Source organism: Schistocerca gregaria, chromosome X, assembly GCF_023897955.1.
Source record: "Schistocerca gregaria isolate iqSchGreg1 chromosome X, iqSchGreg1.2, whole genome shotgun sequence".
Lineage (NCBI taxonomy): Eukaryota > Metazoa > Arthropoda > Insecta > Orthoptera > Acrididae > Schistocerca > Schistocerca gregaria.
This window is the reverse complement of record NC_064931.1, coordinates 787,480,327-787,496,853: the sequence shown is the minus strand read 5'-3', so window position 1 is coordinate 787,496,853 and position 16,527 is coordinate 787,480,327.

Below are 16,527 nucleotides of genomic sequence, written 5' to 3'. Positions count from 1 at the left end.
CCGTTTTTCACAAGCCGCACTTTGAACCTCATTCCCAGTCTCTCTGGCCAGATATCTCGACCCCATCTGTAATGACAATGCGGTAAGCTGACCCACGACACTACTCGTTCCCACTGGCTCCTCTGATACCAGCTGTTGTGGCTGGCACACTTTTGACGGCAGCTGTTAAGAAAGGGTAGCCCCACAAGCATCAGGATGGTCCAATAGTAACTACACTGCTGGCCATTAAAATTGCTACACCACGAAGATGACGTGCTACAGGCGTGAAATTTAACCGACAGGAAGAAGATGCTGTGATATGCAAATGATTAGCTTTTCAGAGCATTCACACAAGGTTGGCGCCGGTGGCGACACCTACAACCTGCTGACATGAGGAAAGTTTCCAACCGGTTTCTCATACACAAACAGCAGTTGACCGGCGTTGCCTGGTGAAACGTTGTTGTAATGCCTCGTGTAAGGAGGAAAAATGCGTACCATCACGTTTCCGACTTTGATAAAGATCGGATTATAGCCTATCGCGATTGCGGTTTATCGTGTCGCGACATTGCTGTTCGCGATGGTCGAGATCCAATGACTGTTAGCAGAATATGGAATCAGTGGGTTCAGGAGGGTAATGCCGAACGCCGTGCTGGATCCCAACGGCCTCGTATGACTAGCAGTCGAGATGACAGGCATCTTATCCGCATGGCTGTAACGGATCGTGCAGCCACGTCTCGATCCCAGAGTCAACAGATGGGGACGTTTGCAAGACAACAACCATCTGTTCGACGACGTTTGCAGCAGCTTGGACTATCAGCTCGGACACCATGACTGTGGTTACCCTTGATGCTGTATCACAGACAGGAGCGCCTGCAATGGTGTACTAAACGACGAAACTTTTTTCGGATGAATCCAGGTTCTGTTTACAGAATCGTGATGGTCGCATCCGTGTTTGGCGACATCGCGGTGAACGCACATTGGAAGCGTGTATTCGTCATCGCCACACTGCCGTACCAGCCGGCGTGATGGTTTGGGGTGCCATTGGTTACACGTCTCGGTCACCTCTTTTTCGCACTGACGGCACTTTGAACAGTGGACGTTACAATTCAGATGTGTTACGACCCGTGGCTATACCCTTCATTCGATCTCTGCGAAACCCTACATTCCAGCAGGATAATGCACGACCGCATGTTGCAGGTCCTGTATGGGCCTTTCTGGATACAGAAAATGTTCGACTGATGCCCTGGCCAGCACATTCTCCAGATCTCTCACCAACTGAAAACGTCTGGTCAGTGGTGGCCGAGCAACTGGCTCGTCACAATACGCCCGTCACTACTTTTGATGAACTATGGTGTCGTGTTGAAGCTGCATGGGCAGCTGTACCTCTACACGCCATCCAAGCTCTGTTTGACTCAATATCCAGGCGTATCAAGGCCGTTATTACGGCCAGAGTTGGATGTTCTGGGTACTGATTTCGCAGGATCTATGCACCCAAATTGCTTGAAAATGTACTCACATGTCAGTTGTAGTATAATATATCTGTCCAATGAATACCCGTTTATCATCTGCATTTATTCTTGGCGTAGGAATTTTAATGGCCAGTAGTGTAAAATTGTAAAATGTCGAGGTTACGACTCAGGATTCTGAGCAGGGCAATAAGTGCGAAGCACCAGTTCCCCGGCGGCCGTGGTCTCACGGATGCAGCAAAACAAGCATCATACTTCATTTAGAAAGAAATTGCACAGTAGTGGTTGCCTGCATCTCGGCGGTGGGCGTCGGTCCCAGGCAGCAGAGTCTGTGGCAGCATGACACAAGGTCGTGTGCCGGCACCGCACACAGGCGAGCACAGGGTAAGACGACTGTGATGTAGTAGGTGTGTCAGCAACTTTACGAACGCGTCGCTACGTTAGGCATTCGTCGAGAGCAATGTGAGGTAGAGCCGGACAGACAGCAGTTCCCAGCGATGCGGGATGCACTCATGCACAGGCTGAGAACCGAGGTCCTCTCGGAGACGTAATGGAGTCGATTGGAAATAGCCAAGAATGACCCCATCTGGATAGCACCCATTCTGGCACTGGCAGCATCAGGCGTAGAACATCCCATGAACCAAAACTGGTGGAGGTGGCAGCTAGTTGTAGATGAGGCTAAGTGAGCCACATCGGGTCGACGGCTGCCGTGGAATAGTTCTAGGCACAGGTAGCAGTTTTATACTCTCTCGCCTCAGTTGTATTATGAGAAGGCCCTACTTTTCGGTATATGGAGAGGCCGAGGAAGTGCAACGTGCAGCAGCTCTACTCGTCACTGCCCCCAGCGAGTGTTCAAAAATGGTTCAAATGGTTCTGATCACTATGGGACTTAACTTCTGTGTTCATCAGTCCCCTAGAATTTAGAACTGCTCTAAACCTAACTAACTTAAGAATATCACTCACTTTCATGCCCGAGGCAGGATTCGAACCTGCGACCGTAGCAGCCGCGCGGTTCCGGACTGAAGCGCCTAGAATCGCTCGGCCAGACCGGCCGGCTCCATCGAGTGTCTTGTATCATATAGCCTCAGCAGTATACCAACCTTGGCAGTGGAATGTCCTAGGCGACATGCTGGACAGCCTCGCCACAGGTTCTAATGTGTGCTGGAGAAGGTGTTGACGCAACACAGATGTAATGTTTTAATGTAAGTGTCTATCTTGACAATAAACTCACGACACGAAGATATTATTTAACGCTCTTTTTACCTCAATTACCTGTTAACATTCCCATACAATTTCTGAGATACAAATTCTTTCAAGACTCTCGCAGAAACAAGACCAGAACTGTTACTGTTGGTAACTGGTGACTCATTAGATGCCACGTCCTTGCCTTCCAGTTGGTCTGTCGATCCAGTTACATATAGCCGAGTGTGATTACCATCAGCTTTAAATTAAACTTTCCTCCACTACTCTCCTCTTGTTAGTGGGCTCTCTTACGTACGTCAAGTTGGAGTTCCCAATCTGCTTCATGTGACAGTCCCATCTAACAATACGACCTTTTTTATGAGATAGCAAACAGTTTCATGTTCAAAACAGATAAATCTGTTCTAAATAATTACTCTGAAATTATTAATCGGATATTAAAGGGAGATACAAATGGCTCTACGCACTATGGGACTTAACATCTGCTGGCCGCGGTGGTCGAGCGGTTCTAGGCGCTCAGTCCGGAACCGCGGGACTGTTATGGTCGCAGGTTCGAATCCTGCCTCGGGCATGGATGTGTGTCATGTCCTTAGGTTAGTTAGGTTTAAGTAGTTCTACGTTCTAGGAGACTGATGACTTCAGATGTTAAGTCCCATAGTGCTCAGAACCATTTTTGAACATGACATCTGAGGTCATCAGTCCCCTAGACTTAGAACTACTTCAACCTAACTAACTTAAGGGCATCACACACATCCATGCCCAAGGCAGGATTCGAACCTGCGACCGTAGCAACAGCGCGGTTCCGGACTGTATTAAAGGGAGAAACGCCGCTGAGTCGATCTCTTTTAGGTCTAAAATTTTAGGAACAGAAATAGTTAGCTTTGATAAACCAGAATTGATAATCATATCTCCGAAATTAATTCAGCTATTGAAAGGAACTATAAGTCGTTTGGTGAGAGACTGCCCACGATTCACCCAGGTAAATACACATTTATGATATCTGAAACGCTCACTGCAATATTTGAGGTGAACAGCTCAGCTGAATCACCCTGTATATTGAGCAGGCAGTGAAGAAAACTAAGGAGAAAGTTGAAAATTGAATTACTTTTTAGGGAGAAGAATTTCAAGTTACGATTTTTTCCTATGGCAATATAATTCTGTTACTGACGGCAAATAATCTGCAAGGTTATGTAAATGGACTTCGTCTTGCAAAGAGATTAAAAGATGAATATCGGGAAAAGTAAAACTAGGTTAAAGTATAATAATCGAATTTGGCCACGTGATGGCGAGGGAGCTAAATTAAGAAACGAAACACTGAACGTAATAGGTTAGTTTTGCTGCTTGGGTAGCAAAATACACTATGTGATCAAAAGCATCCGAAAACCCCCAAAAAAATATGCTTTTCTTATCAGGTGCATTGTGCTGCCACCTATTTCCAGATACTCCATATCAGTGACCTCAGTAGTCATTAGAGATCGTGAGAGAACAGAATGCGGCGCTCCGCGGAACTCTACGGTCTTCGAACGTGGTTAGGTAATTGGGTGTCACTTGTGTCATACGTCTGTACGCGAGATTTCCACACTCCTAAACATCCCTAGGTCCATTGTTTCCAATGTAATAGTGAAATGGAAACGTGAAGCAACACGTGCAGCACGAAAGGGTAAAGGGCGGACCTCGTCTGTTGACTCTCTGTCAGCAGCAAGGAAAACATTTTTGGAAAAAAAACATTTCTTCAAATCTAACATAAATTTAAATGCGATGCTTTATTTTCTGAAGATACATCTGCAGAGTCACTTGGTAAGGAAATGAAATGTGAATGATAAATTGTTTGGGCAAGAAGAGAACAGAAGCTTTTGAAAAGTGGTGATACAGTAGAACACTAAAGATTAGATGGGTAACCTGTATAACTAACAAAGACACACTGAATCGAATTGGGAGGGAAAGAAATGTATAGCATATGCGTAGTTGGGCAAATAGGGTTCTGGTAAACATTTGATATCACATTAATTATGAAAATTTATTAAATGATCAATTAATTACAGCATTCCGCCAACTAACGACATCATGGGTTTTCCCTGGTTGGCACATGGTTCCCTTCCACTAACAACCATTTGGGAGAAAAATCAGGAAATCCAAATTTTGTTGGGAAATTTAAAATTAGAATTTTGGTGGAAACAGCGCCCTCTGGCACACCAGAGGGCACTGTTGGCCTTTTCCACTCTCCTCTGCCCCCACTTCCATCTCCTTCTAAACTTGTGAGGAAGCTTCAGTCTGAGCAGAGGTTGTGGATGGGATGCAGTGTGGACTATTTTTTTATTTAAAGAATTTGAGTTGGGCAGGGTAAGTTGCCATTGATCACACACTAGACTGCAGCTCAATAGCGTTTCGTCAGTAGCCAGTAAATGTGGAGAGGATAATTTCGCTATTAATCTAGCACAAGAGAGTTTCTCCAGCCTTTCTAGCCAGTAGCCCTATATGTGAAGGATGGGTTATAATAATAGGGCAGCAACCAATCACTAAAGTACAGGAAAGTAGCTTCCCGCCGATATACAAGTGAATAGCTACTGGGAGGAACATATGGATGGATTATAAGCGTTAGAACAGCTACCCACAGTCCCACCTGGCTAAAAATCCCAGCCCCTGTATGCAGGACTCATAATTTCGGAATGAAACACACTTACACCTATTTATGGGTCACAAGTCGCATCCTAGCGAATAGAAACATGAGATATATATCATACATTTTTTCTGAATCAAATGCTCATTACCTTTTCTTGAACATCGTGACTCATGATGGAAAAGAAAGAAGACCAGTCACCTCCAGTCCAGTCCAGTGCCATCTACCGACTGTATTGGGTACCTGATGAGCGAGTTGGCCAGGAAGCCGCCACTTGTCATAGCCTTAAGGTGTGACTTCTGATCGTCTGACCCATTGATGACCACTCCTACTGCTGCCCATGACACAGTGTGCCCCGACTTAGACTGACTGCAGTTTCATCCCTGGTACAGACTCCTCAGATTAAGATATTCACTTTGAGAAATCTCAAATGTGGATGTGCTCTTGTCAGTGAACTTGGAATTTCCCATGCGAAATGTAGATTCTTCCCTTTTGTAAGAGTTACTTTCGAAGAAATCGGACCATACACAGGTTTTCACATCGTTAAAGCCATGTTACGTGTTGTGAAAATCCTTCGAAATACTATGGTGTGAGTTATATTTCCTATAGAATCATTCCTATTGTGTCCCACCAAATTAGTGGGTCGGTGCTTTGAGAACTCATATTGAAATCTCAGAGCGAATGCAACGTTCTTATCAAGGAACACCATTGAGAATTGATATTTGAATGTGACTGCAGAATTCTAATGCCGCCAACACACATTTCGCATACGGACCATGAAGATACAATACAAGAAATTAGTGCTCATACAGAGATATACAGGTAGTCTTTTTCTTCGTCGGTCTATTTGTGAGAGGAATAGGAAAGGAAATGACACGTAGTGGTTCAAGGTACCCTCTGCCACCCACCGTACGACAGCTTGAGAGGTATGCATATAGATGTAGATGTAAATTTTGTCCACCTGTCTGAAGATGATATTTCATCCATTTGTTGGAACGCAAAACTCCCAGAAGAATGTAATCTTTTATTTATCCAGTAACCAAAAGACCTATCTTCTGCTACTGTTTGTCTCTCTGTACAAACCCTAGTATTAGACCATAATTTTCTGACTGCAGTCACTTCATGAGACATATGTGAGAGGCTGTAATATATTTGCCCACAATATTTACAATAAACGGTAAGGAGCTCACTTCTCAACTCCACTTTTGTCAACGTATCACTTACCTGCTACACTCCTGGAAATTGAAATAAGAACACCGTGAATTCATTGTCCCAGGAAGGGGAAACTTTATTGACACATTCCTGGGGTCAGATACATCACATGATCACACTGACAGAACCACAGGCACATAGACACAGGCAACAGTGCATGCACAATGTCGGCACTAGTACAGTGTATATCCACCTTTCGCAGAAATGCAGGCTGCTATTCTCCCATGGAGACGATCGTAGAGATGCTGGATGTAGTCCTGTGGAACGGCTTGCCATGCCATTTCCACCTGGCGCCTCAGTTGGACCAGCGTTCGTGCTGGACGTGCAGACCGCGTGAGACGACGCTTCATCCAGTCCCAAACATGCTCAATGGGGGACAGATCCGGAGATCTTGCTGGACAGGTAGTTGACTTACACCTTCTAGAGCTCGTTGGGTGGCACGGGATACATGCAGACGTCCATTGTCCTGTTGGTACAGCAAGTTCCCTTGCCGGTCTAGGAATGGTAGAACGATGGGTTCGATGACGGTTTGGATGTACCGTGCACTATTCAGTGTCCCCTCGACGATCACCAGAGGTGTACAGCCAATGTAGGAGATCGCTCGCCACACCATGATGCCGGGTGTTGGCCCTGTGTGCCTCGGTCGTATGCAGTCCTGATTGTGGCGCTCACTTGCACGGCGCCAAACACGCATACGACCATCATTGGCACGAAGACAGAAGCGACTCTCATCGCTGAAGACGACACGTCTCCATTCGTCCCTCCATTCACGCCTGTCGCGACACCACTGGAGGCGGGCTGCACGATGTTGGGGCGTGAGCGGAAGACGGCCTAACGGTGTGCGGGACCGTAGCCCAGCTTCATGGAGACGGTTGCGAATGGTCCTCGCCGATACCCCAGGAGCAACAGTGTCCCTAATTTGCTGGGAAGTGGCGGTGTGGTCCCCTACGGCACTGCGTAGGATCCTACGGTCTTGGCGTGCATCCGTGCGTCGCTGCGGTCCGGTCCCAGGTCGACGGGCACGTGCACCTTCCGCCGACCACTGGCGACAACATCGATGTACTGTGGAGACCTCACGCCCCACGTGTTGAGCAATTCGGCGGTACGTCCACCAGGCCTCCCGCATGCCCACTATACGCCCTCGCTCAAAGTCCGTCAACTGCACATACGGTTCACGTCCACGCTGTTGCGGCATGCTACCAGTGTTAAAGACTGCGATGGAGCTCCGTATGCCACGGAAAACTGGCTGACACTGACGGCGGCGGTGCACAAATGCTGTGAAGCTAGCGCCATTCGACGGCCAACACCGCAGTTCCTGGTGTGTCCACTGTGCCGTGCGTGTGATCATTACTTGTACAGCCCTCTCGCAGTGTCCGGAGCAAGTATCGTGTGTCTGACACACTGGTGTCAATGTGTTCTTTTTTCCATTTCCAGGAGTGTATGATGCATACTCTTCCAGTTTCTATACGTTGCTATGTATTGCACATTTTTGTGAATAAGAAATGCTGCTTCTGTCTTTTATTTCAACCATCATGTGTGTTGTTGCAGCAGCATAGTTTACATAATGCAATGTCAAGCATTCTATGACAGCCATTAGATCGAAACGTGTTAGTGTCGGTTTAGCGCCTGACACAAAACGCATCCTCATAGTAAAAGAAGAGAAAGGAATGGCTGTGTACACAGCTATTGTCATACACTGTACCAAACTGCTTGTGAAACAAAGAAACAAGATCCCTCTCCTTGTGACTGATAGTTGAGATGCTTTTCCTCCAGTACAGATGACAAAACTGTAACATCACCAACAGCTGTATACTTTAAGATAATTTATTTTATTCTCAAAGCCACCCATTTTGGCAATTCTTTTTACCACCTTAAGGCCTCATACACTTTTATTCAACTAAACGAACTTATCATATGTATTTGTACAATGTTTGGAATCACAATATCCAGTGTTTTATGGCGCTCTACGATAAGTTCGTTTAGTTGGATAAAAGCACATCAGGCCTGAAGATGGAAAAATGAATTTCTGAAACTGGTTGCTTTTGGAATAAATTATCTTAAAGTACATGTCCATTGGTGATGTTCGATTGTAGATAAAACATTATTTCCTTTTTTGACTATAATAACATCAAACAACTTTAAAATATAATGTTCAACTAGTTTCACGATCATATGCTGAAAAATCTGTTCCATCTGTGTGAATGATATCAAAAGTCATATATAGTTGTCAAAAATTAGGATGAAATCCAACCATCACCAATATTAATATTAATTTCAGTTTACTTGTTAGGCAGATTTTAATTATTTTTTGTTTTCTCTTAATAGGAAATCAGTAAAATTAATAACTTTTGATATGGTTCTCAAATTATCAAGGAAAATTTTATTAATTTATTTCTAAAGCTACTGTTACATAAGAACCATTTGAGTCAGTTACATTATCATTTTCACCAGTTATAGTCACTTCTACATCCTGAATAACATCGAAATTTGAAACTTTCATAGGGTGATTTGGTTCATAAATTATTGGACCAACAGATTCAGAACTACATTTAATTGAATGAATAATATTAGTTTCTTGATGAAGGTAATCATTAAGTTTAACAAACATTCCATTAGCCAAATTTACATTTACATTAATTAATACTAATGGAATAATTTTAGCTTTGTAACACATATTTCATTTGGATTAATACTTCGATTATTAAATCCTAAAACTTCACCAGCACAATCTTCTTTATCCATGTACAAATTTTATAATTTTTGACAACAATTCTATTTTTAAAAATTGTGTTTTAATATGAATACATGGATTGTTGGAGTGAATGAATTTTTCTAAATTCTTCAGACTACATTGACCAACAGGAATTTCTATTGTTTCTTCATCATTATAAAGTCTATTATTTTTTATACAATATTTGAAGTTAAAAAAGTTGAACAAAGCTCAAGTAGTGAAACTTTTTTAAGAGTTTCTCATATAGGAACAGTTAGTCATCTTTTCTGAACAGAAGAATTATCACTCAATTCAAATAATCTACTCACTTAATTAAGAAAAATTACGTGATAAAATGAGAGACAATTAAGCAGAAACAAGAATTCCTGAAAAGGAGTTGAAAATACAAACATGGATAATTTACAGAATTCTATTTGATGTGCAATCACTGGACCAAATGGTTGGGAAGAACAACATTAATGATTGATAATTGTATTTTAACATCAGGATGTTTAAACTGGAAAGAAATCAATCATTTGTATATTCATTCCAAAATTTTAGTGGAAGAAAAGGTTCAAAACTTTATAAGAAGATGTGAAAAATTTCAAAATAAAATTAATTAAAAATTCTTACCTTTTCTGAAAATAATAAATAACTAATCTGTTAGATGAATATTAAGATAACCCAGTTGCAGTTTTTAATAATTTCATTCTTGAGAATCAAGATACAGTTCAATATTATTTTACTGGTGGAAACATAAAGGAATTGAGTGCTTTCATTTAAGTAAAACATATTCAAAACTTTTTAAAAATGAGACAATTTCATTGTTTTAAATATTGTTAGACAATATGTTACTAATTTAAATAATATTTATTACAAATTCGATGCTTGTGATTTAAAGTTAGATGGATTTAACTAATTTTGATGTAAATTGTGGAAGAAAGATACATTTGGTTTAATGTGATAGACATGACAAGAATAATCATTGCAGGTAATTATAGAGAAAATATGAAGAATTTTTTAAATATTGAATGTAAAATGACGAACAAAAACATTGAATGTGAAAATAGATAATGATTATTATATTTTTTAATCTTAATACTTGTTTGCAAAATGATATCCAGAAATTGTTAAAAAAGGCAAACAGAATCAACAAGTAAACGAAAAATTAAAAGATTATTTTAAGGAATGGGAACAAACCAAGAACAGAATATGAAAAAATTTAAAAAGAACGACCAGTTCCAATATAACAGAAAAAGGTAAAAAAGGAATTGAAGGTTTAGGAGAATCAGTTTAGAAAGAAACTGAAGAAAATAGACGAGTTGAAAATCAAATGATTAGACATAATCAATATTATTTAGAAAAATTTAATGATATTCCAACATTTACACAATATGCAAGTGATACAAAACATCATACATTAAGTGATTCAGAAATAAGGTTTGTCAAAGAATTGTGGAAAATAAAGAAAATTGAAACATAAATATAAGTGAAAGAATTTGTTAATCACATTGAAGATTGTGATTTAGGATTTAGATCTGTTGGTATACTTAAATTTGTCACTAAAATAACAATAGTAATTAATTAAAAATTGGTCAAAAGGAATATGAAGGCACAGGTGAAGTATGGATCATTTTAATAGGAAACAAATAACTAGGAATGTTTTAGGAACATAATTTGATTATCTTGATTTAGAAAGTTATGCAAGAATTTTATTCGACTCAAATGATGTATACAATGAAAAAATTTGAGAAAAATAAAATCAAGTAGAGCAAATAACTATAGTTATTCAATAAATTCAATTGCTGAAAATTATTTTCCTAGTTCTTCGTAAAGGAATATTAAGCATTCATTTAAAGAAGTTGGTGAAAGTTTAGTAAAAAATATTCAGGGAAACCGATGAAACATATTTGGATGAATGAGATTACGGATTTAGTTGATAGATTAACAGTCCCTGTTGGTGAAGAATTAGCAGGAAAAAAATATTTTCATGAAAAATATTAACAAACAACTTTAGTGTTTTTATTATAAATGATCCAAAAGGAATTCCTAATTTAATCAGATTTTTTCATATTTTTCACATACTTTTGGAAAAGTGATAAACATGGTAAAGGATTATTAAACACTTTGAAAAATAAATTACCATTTGAGATGCATCTTCAATACTATCAATTTTGCGGCCTGGGAAACAAATTAGTATAAAGAGGAGAATTAATACACTAGATGAAGTATGTAAAGAATACGATTTTTCATATAGAGATAGTGATTATTTAGAAAAGAGACATGAAGCAGATAAAAAATTTCTTTTATTTGGAAAAGAAAGAATGCATACAAGCACTTCATCATTAAGAGAAAATATTGCTGCTCCTTGATGTATGGAAAACGAAAATTAGGAATGGATTCATTTACTGATAAAAATGGATGGGTTTTTTAAAAATTGTATACTATTTTGTAATCTACATAAATGAAGAATTTTCAATTGTGATACTTTGTAACTCAGTGAAAAAACTAAACCAAAATCCATTAAATCAATTAAACTTAAAAAATAAATATTACTGAATTATTTTTAACTGATGTTTAAAAAGTATAAAACAGAAGAAACATATGGAAATTTACTTGTTTCATTAACTATTCCTGTTGTGAAAAATATTTTTGAATATTTAACGAACACAAAAGGAACAATACATGAAGGGGAATTTTTCCCCTATTACCCTGATTTTAAACTATTGGTGAAACTGCAGCAATAGAAATTGAGTTTCAAATTCGAAAATAATAAGTTAAAAGACAAATAAGACATAATTTGGAAATGGAAGCGAAAAGGAAAAAAGTAAAAAATCGTCTACGAGCCATTAACAAAATTTAAATTTTTTTTATTTTCACACAAAGAATTAGTTAAGAAATTAAATATTATCATGGCGTTTTCATGATTAATGAATTACCTAATAAATCAAAAAATTTAGATTGTGGAATAGTAATTTTAAATTTTTGGATCAATGGGGAACTCACTGGGTTTCTTATACAAAAAATAAAAATTTATAAAATTTGTTTCTGATTCATGTAGAGGAAACAGACCTAAACCATATGTCAACTATTTGGAAAGATATAATTTATACTAAAATATCGAGAAAATTCAAAACCTCGATGTAGTAATTAGTGGTCACTTGTGCTTATTTGTTTTAAAACTATTTTTTGTGAACTATTATTGACACATTTGGAAATAAACTCCATAATGATTTTGGAAAAATCATAATTTGCAAAATCAAACTTTCTAACAGTTAAATTAAAAGTTTCTGTTAAAAACTGTTGCAGTTGATGTAAAGATAATTCTAGTTGGAGAAATAGTTTTCAAACGATACCCAAAACAAAATTACAAATAAATAAAAAATTGAAAGAAAAAACAATAAAATTGTATTGTGCCTTTAAATGTAAATACTTTATATGGTTGGGCAATATCTCAATTTCTTAATTGAAAAATTTCAGTTGTGTAGAAATGTTTTAATGCTGGAAAAATACTTAAAGTGAAAGATGATTTAAATTTTGTTATTTTAGAATAAACAAGAATATTACATGATTTACATAAAGATTTAACTTTAACAAATGAAGGAGGAAATAATGATTTAACAAATTATAAAGAAAAATATGCTTAACATTATAGGAATCTTAAACAATGTTTAAATCTTGAATTAAAATTAAGGCAAATTCATACAACCTTGCCACTCGAACAACCATGTTGATTTAAGTGAAATAATGATTATAATAAAGAAATGAGAAAAAGGCAACTAATTGTTTTTGAAGAAGATTTCTACAAGTAAATTAATAATCCAGTGTTTGGAGAACATCGAAATTGACAAACTATTAAAATAATACCGAGCATAAATGAATATCAATACATAAATGAATATCAATAATGACATTTACTGTTCGAAGTGTAAAAAGTTTACTGAAACACTTCCTCCTCATAGACTAACAACTAAATATGGAACTGTTAACATAACAAATTTGCAAGAAACTAAAACTTAATAAAAATTTGGTGATGTAGTAAGACTGAGTAAACTTAAAGTAAACTTAAAGGAGTTTTTGAAAGGGGTATACAGCAAATTGGTCAACAGACATTTTCGACATTAAAATGTTACTCATTGGAATTCAATCATTGACAAATGGAGAGATTAATATGGCTCACAAATAAAAGGAAATATTTATGATCAAGAACTACAGAAAACGAATTTCCCAGATATTAAATGGTTAGATTTTGATAATTCACACAATGGTTGGGTATACAAAAGTAATGTAATTTTTTAAAATGCCAATAAAATTTTTTAAATAGCTGCATGTAGTAACTGAAACTTTTAATCATGTCTGGTATTGAATATAATTTTAGTAATGTTTATTGTTTAATATATTATGATATATAAATAAAGGGTATAGAAAACAAATATTATCAAAATCGTTTGTGATTTTTAATTTTGCATTGATTAAATTGGATGGTTTTCATATATACTGTGTATTAGATGAATATAAAAATTCTTATGAATGGTATTTAAAATTTCAATGCGAAATTTGGTAATTTAGCATTGTATTCCAAGAAATATTTGTTAGTTAATTTATATCCTCATACAATTGTTCTGGTGGATATTCAACAATAGTATTGAGATAATATCAGTGGTAGATAATTTATAAACTGTCTTTCATTTGATTTATTCACCTTTACTCCTATTAAAATATTTTTGTGTGTTCTATTGACAACATTAAAATATTAAACATTTCACCATCAGAATTGAAACAAATGAACTAAAAATTAAATTGCTTCTTGAAGAATTTTTGTCTTTCAATTTCTTCAGTAAAATTTCCATCACTATAATCATTGAACTGCAGTTCTGTACCCTGTGTAATATTAATGAATCCTAAATTTTCCTATAGAAAACTATAATTTTTATTTTTCATTTTTGAAGGAATTGATCATATTACCAATAATTTCTTGCCCTTTCGTTTATATAACTGAATTTAGTTTCAAATCAAAATCATGGACAAGTTTTTATGTTTCACTTTTTGAAGTAATTGTTCTATGTTTTTTAACTGATGGAGCTATACCTGTTTTATAATGGACATTTTTATGAAGATGCAAATATCTATTTAAATTTGAATCTTTTTCAATTCACTATGACTATTGTTATCTTCATAATCTACATGATTCTTTACAATACTCTATAATGTTCATACCCTAAAACATCAGTATCATGATTTGTATACAAGCAAGGATTATTTTTTCATCAATGATTATAGAAACTTCTTGGTTGTTGTAAATAGGTTTACTATTTATTGGATTCACACACTAATTCATTTATAGGATAAAATTATAAATATTTATATTTTTAATTCATTAAATCTTTTTCCTAATAAATGGAGAGTGAATATAAAATTATTTGTGCATTACTCATTCAAAAAATGAAATTAATAAGGAACTTAATATAACAGGAAATTCAAAATCAGGTTTTAAAGTCTGTCACAGAAAGAAACAAAGAAATTCTTCATAACTGGACTATTAATAATTTATTTGTCAAGAATGGGTAAAGAAGGTTCTACTTGTCATCATTCAAAAGATGATATATTATCTTTAAAATATCAGAAAAGTGAAGAAATAGAATGTCCTAAAGTTAAATGTTGTTGTAGAAAATTTGTTTGTTAATTTAATTTGAAAGATAGCAGAAATTAGTATACCATGAAAAAATATTTAAAGTACTTGTTTTTTTTATTTTTTATGTTCTCTGCAGCTGTTTAGTTCCCATAAGAAACCATTTTATCATCCATTACTTTATTTGGAATCAGTTTATAATGATCATATGGTAATGCAATAATCCCATTTTGCAGTAAAGTAACCTTATCATCACATAACTTAAAACAATTTTATTACATTCAACAGTATACAATTCATGGTTAAATGATCTAATAAAATTGATTTTTATACTTTGTTCTTTTTGTCAGCTAAATTTTCTTATAATCATCTAAAGAAAGTTCATTTTTCATCACTGATTTCGTAACTCCTTCAGATTTTTTTCCTTTTTTCCAGCAACATTATAAGAGTATATATCTGATCTTAAACTAACGTGTTCTAACATCATTTTTCCACAATGTTCTCCTTCATTTTTCATAAGATTTTTAAATTATTTCTAAAAGTTCATAAATATTATCTTTTGGATATATACTTGTACCAAATTCGTTTATCATTGATTTCATATATTTATATCAATCTTCATTTATTGTATTCTAATTAAAACAGTGTCATTATAATATCAATCAATATTTTCACCATATTTGGTGTCATAGCATTGTAGAGAAAATTCTACATTTCTATTTTCGAAATATGTAGAACACTCATCTATATATAAAGTGCTTTATTGAGCATCAGTTTAATTTTTTTAATATGAACTGCAACTAAATTTATTGAAATTTATTGTAATTTGTATTTGAAACATAATCCTCATGTTTTCCTTATCTGTTATTATTTTAATATGGTGGTGCTGGTGGTGGTTAGTGTTTAACATCCCTTCGAAAACGAGGTCATTAGAGACGGAGAGCAAGCTTGGGTTAGGGAAGGTTTGGGACGTTAATCAGCCGTGCCCTTTCAAAGAAACCATCCCTCCATTTGCCTGAAACGATTTAGGAAAATCACGGAAAACCTAAATCAGGATGGTTGGAGACGGGATTGAAACGTCGTCCTCCCGAATGCGAGTCCAGTGTGCTAACCACTGCGCCACCTCGCTCGGTATTATTTTAATAGTTTCTCAATTTCGATGTTCTCCAAACACTGGATTATTAATTTATTTGTAGAAATCTTTTTCAAAAACAATCAGTTGCCGTTTTCTCATTTCTGTATTATAATCAATATTTCACTTAAATCAACATAGTTGTTCGACTGGTAAGGTTGTATGAATTTGCTTTAATTTTAATTCAAGATTTAAACATTGTTTAAGATTCCTATAATGTTAAGCATATTTTTCTTTATAATTTGTTAAATCATTATTTCCTCCTTCATTTGTTAAAGTTAAATCTTTGTGTAAATCATGTAATATTCTCGTTTATTCTAAAATAACAAATTTTAAATCATCTTTCACTTTAAGTATTTTTCCAGCATTAAAACATTTCTACACAACTGAAATTTTTAAATTAAGAAATTGAGATATTGCCCAACCATATAAAGTATTTACATTTAAATGCACAATATAATTTGATTGTTTTTTCATTCAATTTTTTTATTTATTTGCAATTTTGTTTTGGGTATCTTTTAAAATTTTGAGACTTTCCATTACCAATTCCATTTTGACGAAGTAAAACCCCATCATAATCGT